The 17,710-nt window shown below is 39.8% G+C and overlaps 2 long non-coding RNA genes across 22 annotated transcripts in view; both read left to right on the forward strand.

The window, feature by feature from the left end:
• The window catches only part of LOC145509733 (uncharacterized), a 1,421,207-nt gene that overhangs the window by 1,048,082 nt on the left and 355,415 nt on the right, over positions 1–17,710 (forward strand). The gene's annotated exons all lie outside the window — the stretch shown is intronic.
• Positions 4,462–8,220, forward strand: LOC145509751 (uncharacterized). Its single transcript, XR_014056385.1, has 2 exons — positions 4,462–5,453; positions 6,121–8,220. It is a non-coding gene; the product is annotated as an uncharacterized LOC145509751 (long non-coding RNA).

A 17,710-nucleotide genomic window follows, 5' to 3' on the forward strand; every position in this document is an offset into this window, starting at 1 on the left:
GCCATCTACCTGGAGGCAAGCCTGCTGCTACCATGCATTGTGTCCCTGGTCCCTCTGATCTCGGTTGTCTATGCTTCCTGTCACACCTGCCCTAGATCTAAACTGCTATGAGCACACTGAGCAAAGCTTCAATACCTACTGCTACATCAAATCCGTTGATAAATAGAAAATGATTCCTTTTCCTTCACCCTTCCCAACTCTCATTATTCAAGGGGGCAGAAATGGAGAGAATCAATCCTCTTTCAATCTTCTGTTAATATACCTAATTGTTGTAGGATGTAGCCTTTCTGCACCCTATGTTTCTCATTATGAACAACATCTTTATAATCTGGGTGCATCAATAATGTGTTCTTAAGAAGTGGACAGAGAAAATATGTCTCTATAGTTAAACTTGTACCTAAAGCCAGGCTTTAATTTGGCATACACTCTATGTATTGACTTCATCTGGGTTTTTCAAAACAAGGGTTGAAAAACTGAAGTGTAGGTTTTTAAATGAGGTATATATGACTGTTCTTCTCAATTTAATTTTCAGCTTTATGAATTAAAGTGATGAGTCAAATGACATCCTAGCTAAGGAGTGATCCAGAGTACCCCAACCAAGATGATTTACAGATCCCAAGCTCAACCACTTCTCTATCTTTGTTCACTTTTAGTTATATCTGAAATATCCTTCTCCTGCCTTCTCAAGTACAAGTAAAGATGCAAACCTTCCCACCATTATTTTCCAGTATGAGAGAAATCACATATCACTTTTTTCCTATACCATTTTCATGGCATTTTTTGCTTCCCCTTCAATTACTTAAGTGCAATTTTTATTTTCACCACTAGAGTGGTAAACCCAGAACTCACAGTACTTAGCTTTGGAGCCTCCTATTTAGGTGACGATAGTCTATGTAAATCCTAAATATGTACACAAATACACACATGCACATAAACATTATTTACATTCCAGTCCTTTCCATAGGCTCATCAATAATATTTACACTTAAGGCTTTTAGGGAAGTAAACCTAAAATGTAAATAAAATACCAAAGGGTAAGGAAAAGGATGAATAAGTGGTATTGATTATATGACTTGTTGGGGAAATAAAACAGTAAAATTGATACTTAACTAGGAAAAAATACACACAATAGCCAACTTTCCAATATGGTTTTATTTACTTTGCAATATCAAATTCATTCACTTTTTTAATTCAAATGACTATCAGAATACATATATTTTTGGACTCTGTTTAAACTGCCAAAGCAAATTGGGTATAAGAAGTATCCAAAGAATTTGAAGCCAAAAATAATGCCAAGTTCATGGGAAGTTTTGAAATTTTCTGCACCACTGTACATATTTAGATGAATTCTCTCTTATTGTCAAGAACCTATAAAAGGGCAAATGGTGTCTTAAAGGGATGCAGGCACCACAGAAAGCTGATTATTGTTTCTAGTTTAGTAAGCATGATGTGTACATGTACTACCTGCTCTTTCTAGTACTAAGAGTGGGATTATATCTCAGCTCTGAGGAGTTCGCAATATGATGGGATATAAAACTTGTCCTCTTGCAAATGATAGTGTTCTGTGCTAAGTCTGAGAGGAAATCCAATTAGTATATTTGCAGAAAACAGAAGGAAGAATGCTTAGTCCTAAAAAAAAGAAGGAAGGGGCTGTTTTCAGAGAGGAAAAGACATTTGGAGTAGAAGCATGAGTTTTGCCTGTCGGAGATCAAAGAGAGGAGAATTCATGGCAAAGGTTGCAGCATAGGCAAAGGCAAGCAGGGATTGCCTGTCATGTTCTATAAACTGCTAAAAGTTCAGTGAGGTAAGGACACATGCTTCCCAGGTAAGGAAAGCAAGGATCAAAAGGAAGCATTTAGTCTGGTTGCAAATACTCATGATTTCAGTGGTAAGGGATTTGGACTTGACTCTGAAATGATGGGGAAGCAATAAAGATTTATTTTGGGGGATACTTTTAGAGTGTTCACACAAAGTGTATCTTTGAGACACTGGTTCTGATTCATATATGAGGCTAGGAAACAAATCTAAGATTCTTAAGGTGACTTCTAGAAGCAAGAGTACTTAGGTGAATCTCACTGTACCTCTAACACTCTGCAGAGCAGGAGAGAGAGCACCCTCCCCTGATCCCATTCGGTCTTGCTCAGTCCTCCCTTCAACCCTCCACTCTCCTCTAGGTGCCCTCTTCCAGAACGTCTCTCCTATTAACCTGATCCACCCAAGTGCCCCCTGATAGCCGTCTCGTAGTCACTTACTGACTCTGTTTGCTTCATCTGTGTTCTGTTGTCATTTTCGTCTGTTTCAGTCTTGTCTCCCAGCTGGACCATAAGTGTTTGTGCATTTTACTTCATTTATTCCTGTTCATACAGTAAACATTCAATAAATTCTCTTCACTGTTGATGCGCTATCTTATAAGAGATACCTAAGAAATAGACAAGGCTAGGGATTTTAGAGAAGTGTGTCATGATAAAGGAAGCCCCATTAGCTAACAATTGGAAAAAATGAGCCTGCTAGCTAAAAAATATTATGGCAACAGAGGGAAGGCCAGAAAATAGAGTGTTAGAGAGTCTTCTGAGAAAGAAAGGGAGAAGAATTCATAAAGGCTTACTCTCTGAAAGATTGATCACATTGTGGCTATAGGGCTAGGAATCTAATTATCTGCTTTGGGGAACGTTGGACCACAACTTTCCAAACAGTTATCTTGGAAGACATGTTTTACTACCAAGTAATTGTTCTTGATTTTTAAAATATTGTAAAAGTTTGTTTTACAATAGTTTGTTTATATGCCTTATAAACGTTACCAGAGTATTTTCAATCAAATGCCATTTTGCCTAGCCATAAACTCCTTTCAGCCCCATAACTTATGTCAACACAGTCTGAATTCAGGAAACCCCACCATGATTTTGGTGACAGATTTCCATCACCTCAAAACAGAGGACCAGCTTGGAAATGAGGTGAGTAACAATTCATTCCAAGAGAAAACTTGAAAGTTGAGACATAAGGAGCTTGGCATGTATCCTGGATTCTGGTTGCCTTGCAAACAGACACAGCCTGGCATTCATCTGCATAGGAGGATAAGGAAGGTTACAGAAAGTGTTTTGAAATGTCCGCTGATGGGAGAAAATTGTCTAAAATCCAAACAGCACTGAGTTGTTTTTTTTTTTTTACTCCATTACTTACCTGTGGTTATATATTGAGGAAATTTGATGACAGTGTTTATTTATATAAAGTGTAACCATATGTTTGGGCTGCCCTGGTGCGTGCATGGTAAGTCACTTCAGTTGTGTCCGACTCTTTGTGACCCTATGAACTGTAGCCCACTAGGCTCCTCTGTCTATGGGATTTTCCAGGGAAAAGTACTAGAGTGGGTTCCCATGCCATTTTCCAGGGGATCTTCCTGACCCAGGGATTGAACCCATGTCTCCTGAGGCTCCTGCATTGCAGGCAGATTCTTTACCACTCAGCTACCAGGTGGCTCAGTGGTAAAGAATTTGCCTGCAATGCAAGAGACCCAGGTTCAATGCCTGCATCAGGAAGATCCCATGGAGAAGGAAATGGCAACCCACTCCAGTATTCTTGCTTGAGAAATCCCATGGACAGAAGAGCCTGGCAAGCCACAGTCCATGGGGTCACAAGAGTCAGATACAACTTAGCAACTAAGTGACAATAGTGTATTGATAATTGAAAATAAGTGATGCAAATAGAAAAATGGGAAATGGGCACAAATGGAAAAATAAGGACTATCTTACCCTAATGTTGTATGTCTTGTTCAGAGACTTGGACTAAGTTGTTGCTTTGGCAACAGAAAAATTGTAAGGAACACCTCTCCAGAAACTATCCTCCTTCTCAGTAACCAGCTACCTTTCCAGCAGAGGGCTTTGCTTTCTCTTAGGCATTTCTCTTTTGGGGAGGAGGTTTAATTCCCATGCACAGCAAGAGAAGTAATAAGAGGCAGAGGATGAATGAGGAAGTACTCTCATGGTAAAGAAGGAGGAACTGGGAGAATTAAAGTCATCTACTTAGTTATTTGGTCTCAGGGAATGCCTATGTCACAAAAAGGAGGAGAGAGCAAATCCAGAGAAAGAAATTAGAAATAGACCAGAAGAGAGGTTAGCACCAAAGCTCTTCACAGGGAGAGGGTTTTGGGGGGGGGTTGTTGTTTTTAAGCAGAATTATGGACAAATAAACCCTATTTAGGTAGATCTTTCGTAAACACTCTCTTTTACAGTATTCTGTTTATTACCTTCAGAGCAGTTATTGCAAGTGGCAAGTAAATTATGCATTCTCTAGTTTACTTCTCTATTTCCTGTTCTCACATAGAAGTATCTGAGAAGTGAGACCCTATCTTTTGTAGCATCTCTAAGATTCATCAAATAATACAGCTGAATGATTGAATAAGTTAATGAATAAATGAAGATTAGATGCTGAGAGAGGCTGATAAGAGTGAACTGGGGAAATGCTATTGGAGTAGGGTGGCATTTACGAGGACCTGATATAGGGAAAGCAGTTTCAGTACAACCATGTAGAACCTAAGAGTACAAGAAGAGTTCTTAAGCTGGCTCTAAAAGCTGGCTCTGGATCTCACATACCATGCAGTCTTTTGAAACTTGTGCTGAGCCCGCACTAGCTCAGCTCAAAATTCCAGAGGTGCATCACTTATTCATCTGCCATAATGGATCCCCATCCATGCTGCTAAATCAGAAATATTAAAGGGGAAGCCTGTGTTATGGATCTGTGTTAAAGTGAACATTTACCATTAGGTCCACTGAGAACAACTGCCCTTCTTCTGGAAATATTTCTTCAAAGCCTTTCCTCTACTGGAGTGAGGGAGAGGGGTGATTGGGAGTGTGTGGTACAATACTAACCACGGTAGTGGAACATAATCTGAGATGGGCCAATCATACAGCTTCTCCCACCTCTCTTTTCTCACCCCTTCACCCCACCATGCCTGAGGTGATAGTGGCAGTTCTAAACATGGTCATGTTACCAAAGCCAAACACCAGGGTCCTTTCTCAGCATTTTCCAAGTTCTTCCTGGAGAAAAAGAATGCTTTCCTCTCTGATTACATTTATGTAAGGATGTAATTCATTTCCAAGGAATGTACTTCCATCCACGCCACCATGGCCAGGGAGCCACCGAGAGTCCCAGCTTCTGTCCTGCTCTCCTGCTCCCTGCCGCAGGGTATCTTAAAATGACAGGAATGTATTAGAGTTCTGAAATGAGTTTCACTGGGCTATAACCAAGGTGTTGGCAGGACTGGTAAAAAGATGAATGGTTGCAAGAAATGAGGATGAATAGGTGCAACACAGGTCATTTTTACACTGGTGAGATTATTCTATGTGGTGCTGTAATGATGGATCCCATAGAATGTACAACACAGAGACTGAATGCTAATGTACACTATGAACTTTAGTTAATAATCATATGTCAACATTGGTCCATTGTTTGCAACAAATGTACCACATAAATGCAAGACAGTAGCAATAGGGGAAACTGTGTGGTAGAGTGGGCTTCCCTAATGGCTCAGATGGTAAAGAATCTGCCTGCAATGCGGGAGACCTGGGTTCGATTCCTGGGTTGGGAAGATTCCCTGGAAAAAGGCAATCCACTCCAGTATTCTTGCCTGGAGGATCCCATGGACAGAGGAGCCTGCCAGGCTATAGTCCATGAGGTCACAAAGAATCAGACACAATTGAAGCAACTCAGCATGCACATAACGATGTAATTCAGAGGCTGCCCAGGGCCCTGGCCCCCACTACGTGGAGAATAATGAAGGAGCTAAAAAAAAAAAGCTAAAACTCAGGAAGAAACAGAAATAGAAGGAGAGTCCCAGAGCATTCTAGTCCCTGACTTAGGTCACTGCCACCCTCCCCAAGTCTTGGTTATTGAGTTTTCCCATTGAGTCTCTGCTGCTCCAGTATTCTTCCCCCAAGTCTTGTGTTTTGGTCAAATTAGTTTGAAATGAAATTTTGTCAGTTATACTTAGTGCAAGTCACTCAGTCGTGTCCAACTCTTTGCAACCCCGTCGACTGTGCAGTACATGGGATTCTCCAGGCCAGAACACTGGAGTGGGTAGCCTTTCCCATCTCCAGGGGATCTTCCCAACCCAGGGATGGAACCCAGGTCTCCCACATTGCAGGCAGATTCCTTGCCAGCTGGGCCACAAGAGAAGTCCAAGAATACTGGAGTGGGTAGCCTATCCCTACTTCTACAGATCTTCCTGACCCAGGAATCGAACCAGGGTCTCCTGCATTGCAGGCAGATTCTTTACCAACTGAGCTATGAAGGAGAAGCCCACTTGTACTCAAGAGAACTCTAATACAAATGGTTAAGCTACCTTTAAATTTCAAAATAAAACTAGAGACTATCCTGTGTAACCATTTTCCCAGTCTTGCATAGGCAGCTAAGAGAATTTAACTGTCAACCCAGAGGCTTCACTAAGAATAAGTGTTTCCACCCTACATTAGCTTTCTCTACTTACTTTTGTTTTAATTCAGAACAAGCAGAGGACCAAACTCCCATGAACAAGAGAACTGGGAAGATTGATGTCTGAACACACTCACTTTCTACATTTTGATATTTATTCATTTAGATAACTGGTCAATTTCGCAGCAGAATTATGCTCTTCTGACTGTAACCCTTCACCTTTTGTGCTCCAGAATTTTATTCTGAGGACATAATTCAAGATCGGCAGGCTGAAACACAAAGTGGTATACTTATTATACAAGAGAAGAGATTTTGCAAGTCAAAATACATTCCAATTTAGTCTTTCTCCTTTTCCTTCTCTCTTTTTAATTTTTCTCTCCACTTCCAGACTTCTGCTGTTTTCTCTTTTACATATGTAGAATGGTGTATTTCTTAGTGTCAGTTGTATTCAGGGGGAAAAATCGTGTAATAAAATGTACTATATTAAAACACAGGAAATGATGCATAAATATGTAACACCTGAGAACATTTTAGCAAACTCCTTGGGGTCTAAATACCCTAAGAAAGCATTTATCTCCTCTGTAAATAGGATTTATATCTTTTTTACAAAAAATTTTTTTGATGTGGACTATTTTTTAAGTCTTTATTGAATTTGTTACAATATTGCTTCTGTTTCATGTTTTGGTTTTTGGCCTCTAGGCATGTGGGATCTTAGCTCTGTGACCATGACCAGGAATCAAACATACACACACACACACCCCCCTACATTGGAAGGTGAAATCTTAACTCCCGGACAGCCAGGAAAGTCCTTGAACAGAGTTATTAGGTGTGGCAGATGGCTATCCCTTCTTCTGACCCACCATCCTGTTCATTGTTCCTTTTTAACAGAACTCTTTGGTGAAGCAGTGATACGCAGAAGCCCAGCATAATCATGATTGGCCTAAGTCAGTCATGATGAGCTCTTGCCCTTTTGCTAATAATTGGTCTAAGGATGACTATGTGGCCCAGTTCTAGGCCAGATAAGACCTAAGGGGAAGACCATCTTAGGGCTTCCAAGAAAGATTCCCCTGAAGAAAGATGGTGGCCATGCAGCGGGAAGAATCTTTTTGTTGCTGTCTCTTCCCTTCCTGCTTAGTTACTATAATGTGAGGGTATGTGCCTAGAGCTGGGACTATACAGGAGCAACACAGATACCCAGGGATGGAGGAACAATAGCATAAAGGGATCTTGGGTCCTCTGGAATTTGTGTTAAGCAAACAACTGTCTTTATAGTGGTCTGTGTTGCTGTTAATGCAATTATGAGATATCTGCAGCTGAATGTATCTTAGCTGATACATTATGGAAAAGAATTGAAAGCACACTTACATTCATCAGTTCTCATTGTGATAGCAAGGGGATTGGGAATGATTGACAAATATTTTATACATGGAAAAGTGGTTTTTACAGTAAAGAACATCATAAAGTCTTTGTAGAGAAATTCTGTTGGAAGTCAAGACTATACAACTTAGGACAAAAGCACTTATAGGTAGAACAAAGTAAAAATTTAACTTGTTAAAAAGTAAAAATTTAACAAGCTAAAATACACTTGATCTGGTTTTACTTTATGCACCATTTCTCTCATGTACAACTTTAACGTTTACAGATATGATTAAAAACAGATTAACTGAACAGAATGGATAATGGTCCTCAGCTGAGTATTGGAAAATTAAAACAGATTTGAGAACTCTTGTGCAACACTCAGAATTCAAATACATTGAATATGTCAGCAATTTTGTACTCTCACAGCAAGAGATAAAAGAAGCAAAGATAAAGGGATGCACAAAATAGGAAAGTCTTTGGGGACATTAAGGCAATTAAAAGCAATATGGAAGTAATCAAAACTTGGTCGACAGATGAATAAGACCTTATGAAATAAAAATATGGTCCAACATTTGCAAAATGTTGCATTCCTTCAATTACATATGTCTACAAAAGAAATCAAGGGTTAGATTCAATGAGCCTACATAAAACATTAGCAATGGATGAAATGCAAAAGGATTTCCTAGGCTTGAACATAGTCAGGCATGCTACAGTTTAAACCCCTATCTAGATGCCAGCCGAGTTCTGAGGATTGAAGCAGTGTTTCTTAGTCTTTTATCATGAGAGACATAGTAGTCTGTGAATGGAAAACATGCAAATATCAAACAAACAGAGAGCTTGTTTTGTTTAATGTAAGCAATTCTGTTTCAAATTAGCCTGGGACATTCAGGAAGGGGTTTAAGTTTTTATTTAGTCAAATTATTTTTTCCTGAGTTAATAAGTGTTAAAAGGTATACATAATGAATGCACCCAATATCCTAGCATGAAACATACAGAACTGCCTGAATGTGGGTACCAACTGTGGATTAGTAAAATCAGGACACTCACATCAGGGAATCCTGTGCTTCTCTGGAGACTTCCCTGGGAGAAAAATAAGAACCACAGACATAGATAAACATGGGGTTTAAACTACCAGTCAATGCAGATCTCAAGAAGACGAGAATGCAGCCAACAGATGTGACCCAAACCGCACCAGACAGAGGGAAATCATAACGAGGCAGACGAAAAGCTAGATTATATGTGAAGAGCTGAAAACTGACATATTACAATACTGATTTCAATGCAGCAGCTGTCAGCTTGCTGATCCACTTGTGTATTTCTCTCAGCTCATTCAGCTTCCTTTTGTGATTCTTTAAATGTGGCAGTATCCTAAAAAGATTATTTTAATCTTATCAAAGACTTTTGAACTTTAAATAATAATGCCACAAAGGAGAGGCAGAGCTGGTACTTCTGTTGCTAATTTGTTTCATTGTTTTTACATTTGTTGCTTTCCTGTGCTGTCTGCTGTGCTTAGTCGCTCAGTAGTGTCCGACTCTCTGCATCCCCATGGACTGTAGCCTGCCAGGTTCTCCTGTCCATGGGAATCGTCCAGGCAAGAATAGTGGAGTGGGTTGCCATGCCCTCCTCCAGGGAATCTTCCTAACCCAGGGACTGAACCCAGGCCTCCTGCATTGCAGGTGGATTCTTGACAGTTTGAGCCACCAGGGAAGCCCAAGAATACTGGAATGGGTAGCCTATCCCTTCTCCAGAAGATCTTCCCGACCCAGGAATTGATCCAGGATCTCCTACATTGCAGGTGGATTCTTTACCAGCTGAGCTACCAAGGAAGCCCTACACCTAGGCATCTCTTCTGTGTTTGCAGCTTTGATTGTTAACAGACATCTAAATGTTCTATATACCACCACCACCCCTAATATTATAAATCCCAACTTTTTTCTTTGGTTAGACATTTTGAGACAAGATACAATGATTTCCAGCAAAAACAGTTCCTACTAGTTTACTTGGAGAAATGTTTCCTTAGAGTTCCCTAGTTCAGTTCAGTCATTCAAGTCGTGTCCAACTTTTGTGACCCCATGGACTGCAGCATTCCAGGCTTCCCTGTCCATCACCAACTCCCAGAGTTTGCTCAGACTCATGTCCATTGAGTTGGTGATACCATCCAACCATCTCATCCTCTGTCGTCCCCTTCTCCTCCCACCTTCAATCTTTCCCAGCATCAATGTCTTTTCTAATGAGTCAGTTCTTCACTCAGGTAGCCAATATATTGGGAGTTTCAGCTTCAGCATCAGTCCTTCCAGTGAATACTCAGGACTGATTTCCCTTAAGATTGACTGGAGAGTCCCCTCAGCAATGTGAAAACCCCATTTGGAGCCTAGTAACTATGCCTAATCTTTTTTACATATCAAGTGTAGCCACCGGATAGAGGATCTGCTAATTAGCCACTTTTAGAATCTACCCATAAGTTGGCAGACAGAACATCTGGAACTTTCAGGGTCATGTAAATAAATCACCTTTCTCATTAGTGTTCACAAATGAAAGGGGAAAAGTCTCCAAGTAAAGCAATGTTTCAAGCCCAAGGAAGATTCTACAACCACAGAGCACTGTTCCAGAAGAAAATTAGCAACAAAGACTTCTCTGGATTTCAAAGATTTCAAAACATATTGGGCATGAAATTGGAAAGCATTAGATGATGTTACAATCCAGCTGGGAAACAGGAAAGGTAGATATGTCATCCCTTTGCCTATTTCCTGAAGCTGTGGATGGAATAGACAAGAATGCTATGAATGGCAGAGATACGCAAGGTGCAATATTTGGTGGAAACTCTTCTTGTCTATTCACTGCATAGTCATGAAAGGGTTAAGAGTGTGACAAAGCCAGACTCAAGGGACTGCTTCTATTGCAGCTTGGGTGATTAACAAGCCACCGTCCAGGACAGGTCACTTGAGAGCTTCATCTCTAAAATAAGAGATTGGACTAAATGACCTTTGAAGTCCTGACTTCTGACAAGTATACAGGTGCCCAATATCTACCTCTGAAAGGGAAACAGATACTGAGAACAGAAAAAAATACATCATCTCCATAATAATCTCATTTTGGTTAAGGGCTTCTCATTTTTGCTTCCCTATATTTAAAACCGGAAAGCTCAGGAAGCACATTTCAAGGGTGAAAATTGGAAATAGGAAGCTCTTTTATAGAGAAGGCACTTGAATGAGGGAAACATAAGAAAATAACCATAGAATCATGCAAAGAACTGGAATCCATTGTGGACAAAGTACCTTTAGGGAAATGGGAATTTACCAGTCCATGGGGTTTGCAGAGTCAGACACGACTGGGCGACTAAGCACAGCACATTCTGAGGGACAAATACTTTCCTCAAAAACAAGAGTCCTCTTCTAGTCCACATAATGCAAACTCTTGGGTGTGAGCTGCAATGGGCTATAGTGTCCTGACCAACAGTGATGGGAGAGCAACTGAGATCCTGGGAAACCTGAGAATCCAATTTCCTATGTGCTGGATACACTGCAGGCTGATACACTAAAAAATGGTTAATATTTAACAAATACTTGGATAGCAGTTACTTTGTGCTAGATACTAATATATATGTTTGATTTATATTGACTACTTTAACCCTCTCAACAATCCCATAAAGTAGGTGCTATTATTATCATCTTATACATGTGGACACTGCTCAAGGTCACAGAGTTTATTATGGTTACGTAATGTTGCATAACAAATCACCTGAAACCTAATGACTGAAAACAATAATAATTTATGCATTTCATTGTTTCTGTGGTTAAGGTGTTCAAGGACAGTTTGGGTGATTCTGAGTTAAGGTCTTTCATAAGATGTCAGATACCACCTGGAGCTGTGGTCATCTGAATGTTTAAAAAAGGACATCAGGTTCCACCTTCAAAGTGATTTACTTTCATGACTTACAAGTTGGTGCTGGCTCCTAGAGAAAGAGATGTCAGTTCCTCCCCATATAGATCTCTCCTCAGTATATATGAGGATTCCCATGTCATCCCACTGACTTCTGCCAAAGGAAAGAACTCAAGAAGGCAGGCAGAAGTTGCAAGGCCCTAAGGTAGCCTCAGGTGGCACATGCTATCCCTTTTACCATATTCCTTCCACTGGTCATACAAATCAGCCTTTCTTCATTTTGGAAAGGTGTGAATACCAGCCAAGTGATAGTATGTGCCATATTGGAGGCTAATAAGTGATGAAAGTGGTATTCCAACTCAGACATCTGGTCTCACAGTCCATGTCCCTCCCTCCTATGTGAGGCTGCCTCTTGGTTGGAGAACATACATTTCTCACTGAGGATGACGAGATGAGGAGGAGTCATGAGAGATGCAAGACTAAGGCCTTAGGTAAGCCCTGAATAAAAGGGTTAAATTTTATTTTTCCCCATTGGACACAGAAAAAAAAAGTCCTATTCAAGATTTAGTTTTAGGTTTATGATTCCCTCCAATTTCCTTCTATGAAGTCACTTTTTCAGTACCTACAAAATCCCTCTGGGAGAATGTAGGCCTGGAGTTCTGAATGCAGAACAGCTCTGAAACAGTAGAGATCCCAGGTGGAGATGCTCAGCAGGTGAGGCTGGATCCAAGGTGACAGGGAGGAGCAGCGAAAGTAGGCTAGGCTGGCTCCTTTCCCAGAATGTCTAGGGAATAACAGGAGAAGGAAGAGGTCTTACTTATAGTATTTGTGTTAGGGTTATTCTGTGGCAGAGATAGGTTACAATTTAGGGTAGCTTGTGATTATGGAGTACTGTCTTCTACTACAAATAAGAACCTTGGCCACAGAAGAATTCTTTAAATCTGAATGTGAATATATAAAAATGCCCTCCCAAAGAGGCAAGGCCAAAGAAAAAGTGTGATTTTAATAAGCAACCTTGGATATTAACAGACAAGTTCAATATTGAGAAATTTACAGGTAAAGCTGAAAGTTAATCATATTAGCATTCAGTCTTCTTACAGTTTGGGTATGGGCTTCCTGGGATTTTTATATAGAAATCTGGGAATGTTCCCTCCACCCTAGATGTTAGTCCCTCAGTCATGTCTGACTCTTTGCAACCCTATGGGGCCCACCAGTCTCCTCTGTCCATGGGGATTCTCCAAGCAAGGACAACTGGAGTGGGTTCCCATTCCCTCCTCCCAGGGATCTTCCCCAACCCAGGTCTCCTGCATTGAAGGCAGATTCTTTACCATCTGAGCCACAGATGCTGACAATTCCTCATTGAAAGGCAATTTGTAGAAGAAAAAACACAAATAGCTAATAAATGCATGACAGTTTTGCTCAAACTGGATAATCAGATTAAAAAACCATTGAAACATAATATCCCATTTTCTACTTACCACATTTGTGAAACTTTTAAATATTAAAAATATACATTACAGGCAGAAATCTAAGGAATAGGCACACTAGTACACTGTTAGTGGTAATGTAAGTTAGGACAGCATTTAGGAAGAAGATTCAGTAGTAGTTCTCCCAATTCTATTCCAAAGTATAATCCTAGAGAAACACTTCCACTCATTCCTAAAGAGGTACATACAAGGAAATGCATCACAAAACAGTGTGAAACAGTGAACATTTGGAAACCCATTTTTTTCATCCGTAAAGACTTGGTTAGAAATTATTATACTGCATCCATAGTATAGAATATTACCCAGTAGCTTAAAGGAGCTTGGAAGATATATGTAAACTGACATGAAAATTTTCCAAGTCATACTGTTAAATGAAGAAAGCAAGTAAAGAGCAGTAAGTATATTATAATCCTATTTATGCAAAAGTAATAAAAAAAGAACAATATATCATATAGGTGTATATCTGTAAATGAATCCATAGAAAAAGGTACAGAAAGATGCATATCTCTCCCCTGAACAATGGAGTAAGGTTTGTTGGGTGGGAGAGAATCTAAGGTAGAGAGAGGAGGCTGTGAAAAGGAAAACTACATTTTTTTTTCAATCAGGAATTTATTCATGTATTACTTGTATAAAAAAAATAGTGTTTTATAATCATGGATAGATTCTAGACCAAGTGTCAGTGCACAAAAACACTTTCTATTTATACACAGTGTCACTCTTGTTGCAACCACATTCTCAGAAAATCGAGCATTGTTTGTCTGAAACTCTATACAATAGTGGGCTAGGTATCTGAAAGAAGAAGCGAAATAAACTCTTTTACCTCTGTTGTGTGTTGTTAGCTTTTAGCATGACCTTCTTATGGTTTCCATCCTTTTTATGATCACTGCTTCTTTCTCAACTCATATGAAAGGTCAAAAACATAAACCACCAGTTGAACTGGAAAAATTGGATATGAAAAGATGGCTTCATGAAAAGGCAGGTTCTGCATTTGAGGCACACTGACTTTTCCAGGTGAATATTGCAAATAAAAATAGATAAACAGTTCATGGATTTTTGCAGCATGAGAAATAGATATATCACCCAAAGTTTACCTTCTCCTCAGATCTGTCTGTATAACTGCAATATAAGTTATAAACTATATATAAACATTAGCAGTAGTTTCACTGTTCCTCACAACTTGTTACCTGTAGCAAGATGCTTTCATCCCTACTTTTCCTTATCAGGATTTCCATCCTTGCTGTCTTCCCCACTAGAGAGCAAACAGCTGAGGGTTAATGTATCTGGTTCTCTTCTGCATCTGCCATGGTACAGGATCTTAGCTCAGTAATCAGCCTGTTCCATTCAGTTCAGTCTCTCAGTCATGTCCGACTCTTTGTGACCCCATGAATGCTGCACACCAGGTCTCCCTGTCCATCACAAATTCCCGGAGTTTACCTAAACTCATGTCCATTGGTCGGTGATGCCATCCAACCATCTCATCCTGTCATCGCCTTCTCCTCCTGCCTTCAATCTTTCCCAGCAACAGGGTCTTTTCAAATGGGTCAGCTCTTCACATCAGGTGGCCAAAGTATTGGAGTTTCACCTTCAACATTAGTCATTCTAATGAACACTCAGGACTGATCTCGGTTAGAATGGACTGGTTGGATCTCCTTGCAGTCCAAGGGACTCTCGAGAGTCTTCTCCAACACCATAGTTCAAAAGCATCAATTCTTCAGTGCTCAGCTTTCCTTATAGTCCAATTCTCACATCCATACATGACTACTGGAAAAACCAAAGTCTTGACTAGATGGACCTTTATTGGCAAAGTAATGTCTCTGCTTTTTAATATGCTGTCTAAGTTGGTCATAACTTTCCTTCCAAGGAGTGAGCGTCTTTTAATTTCATGGCTGCAGTCACCATCTGCAGTGATTTTGGAGCCCCCAAAAATGAAGTCTGACACTGTTTCCCCATCTATTTGCCATGAAGTGATGAGACTGGATGCCATGATCTTAGTTTTCTGAATGTTGAGTTTTAAGCCAACATTTTCACTCTCCTCTTTCACTTTCATCAAGAGGCTCCTTAGTTCATCTTCACTTTCTGCCATAAGGGTGGTGTCATCTGCATATCAGCCTATCGATGGTTCTTAAAAATTACTGCTCATTAGTTATTCAGTTGATATGTATAGGGATATATACTATGTATTAAATAAAGTATCTATAAAAGGAATTTCTATTCGTATTGATTATTACAAGTTATAAAAAAAAGCATGTAAACACAAAGATACAATTCCAAATATGGTAACTTTGGAGCAAAATTTGAAAGAACTGTAGAATAGAGTCTGAGAGGTGTAGTAGAAACGTTTGGGCACTGCAGCTCTTCAGGGCCAGGAACCATCTCTTCTATCTCTGTGTTTCTTACACCCATCACAGTGCCTGGTGACCTGGTACCTAGTGGGTGTTCAATACATGTTGCTGAATAATGATTAAAGCAGGAAGCAGGCCTCAGGTTTGGAGGTAGGCAATCATATAACTGAATCCTCATCTGATAAATTTCTCCCTTGTGATCTTAAATATTTTTTAGATTCTCATTTTAAATTTGAAATTAAAAATCCCATTATCATGAGGTTTCTATGAAAGTTAAGTAAATAAAGTATCTGTGGTAGTGCCTGGTTGTTGATAAATAGTATTTTCCTGTGCTCTCTCGACTACTAAGCTATAGGGTGAGTTTCACTTTTCTGACAGTCTCGGGTGGTGAAGGAGATGTTAGATTCAGTCAAAAGTATTTTTGAATTCGGCCAGTTTGAGCTTTAGCCATCACAAACCATTTTCCATCATTTAAAGTAATACTAGTATGATGAAAATAAGATAAAACTTACCAGTTTTGAAGTCTTCAGAGTCTTTTTCTCTTTACCCCCCACTAGTCACCTCCTCAACCCTCCAGTAGCCACACAGAAGCTTCCTTTATTTACACTTGGCTTCTCCCCTGCCTTCCATGGGGGAAGCTGAATCTGTGAACTCAGGTCCTGCAGCTTCCGGTAGCAACTCAGGAGAGAAAGCAAGAACCAGAGGAACAAAGGGAGGAGTCAAGGCTGGTTCCTGGGAGACAAGGAAAGCCATAGGGAAAAGCTAAGAGTAGAAGGAGGAAATATACAAGTCTTTACAGCTCACTTTGGAGGAGAAGTTTTAGTAGAGAAATGCCACAGAGTGTTGCAGAGAGTGCATGCAGGCCCTCCTGGGTGCCTAAAAAGTGTGAAAGACTTGGAGTTAGAGCAAAGAAGAAGGAAAGAGATTTTTTTAACTGTTGAGGTGAGTTACAAAGCCCATGCCTTTAAATGTTTTTGAACGGATTTTGTAAATAGAGATTACAGTTATGTTTAGCCATTTTGAGATGCTGGTCTATGCTGCTTTATGCATAATAACATGCAAAAACTGGGTCTTCTATTGCCCCAGGCTTTATTCAAATTACAAAAAGAGTTCTTGGAAGAACATATTAGAATTTCTCTTAATACAGAAATGAAAAATGAAAAAGTCTATGACTAACATATAAAAGGTTGCTTGTGGTTAATTGTTTAAACATCATACAGAGTAAGGAGAGACCAAGAGAGACTAGGACATGGTGGTTCCGTGCCCAAGGCAGAATCCAGTGTGGCACCATTTGACAACAGGTCTGGGTGGACAGGACTGGCTTCTTCTTCCCAAAAGGACAGAGGATGCAAATGCACAGAGAGAAACTTGCACTCTTCCCTGTAGTAAGCAGGTAAAATACCTGAAAGAGATCAAGTTATTAATAAATTTATCTTTACATCACTGTCAACCCACTTGCTAAATGCAAGATACCCTTTTAATGTAAATTTATTAAACTACAGCAAATATACGGAAAGTGTATGAAATAGTTTCCTAGGGCTGTTTTGACAAATTACCACAAACTTGGCTTAAAACAGAAATGTACTTTCTCAGAGCACTTGGGCTAGAAGTTCTGAATCTAGCTGTTAGAATAACTACACTCCCTCAAGAGGCTCTGGAAGAGAATTCATTCCAAGTCTTTCTGCTCACTTCTGGTGACTCACAGCATTCCTGGGTTTATGGCCACATCATTTCAGTCTCTGCCTCCATCTCCACATGGCCTTCTCCTCTATGTACCTGGGCTGTTGCCTGACCACTCCACTCTGCCTCTCTCATCACGCTGCTTCTTTACTCTTTGTGTCTTTTATAAAGACAATCATCATTAAATTTAGGACCTAACCAGATAATTCAGAATGATTTTTTCATCTCAACATCTTCAACTTGCTTACATCTTTAAAGATCTTTTTTCCAAGTAAGTCAATATTCACAGATTCCAGGATTTGATGTGGATGTATATTATGGAGGGCCAACATACAATAAAGTACACATATTGTAAGTATACAGCTTAATGAATTTTCCTGAAACGAAGTAATCATTCCCCAAATCAAGAAAGGAGCAGCATCCCAGAAGCCCTCTCCTGCCCCTTACCATCATTACCACCAGCCCCAAGGGTATCTGTTAGTTTTTCTAATTTTAGGACTTTATATAAAGAAAAGCTTTTATATAAAGAACTTTATATAA

The sequence above is a fragment of the Giraffa tippelskirchi genome, chromosome 6 (assembly GCF_054371585.1).
Source record: "Giraffa tippelskirchi isolate mGirTip1 chromosome 6, T2T-mGirTip1v1.2.pri, whole genome shotgun sequence".
NCBI classification, from domain to species: domain Eukaryota; kingdom Metazoa; phylum Chordata; class Mammalia; order Artiodactyla; family Giraffidae; genus Giraffa; species Giraffa tippelskirchi.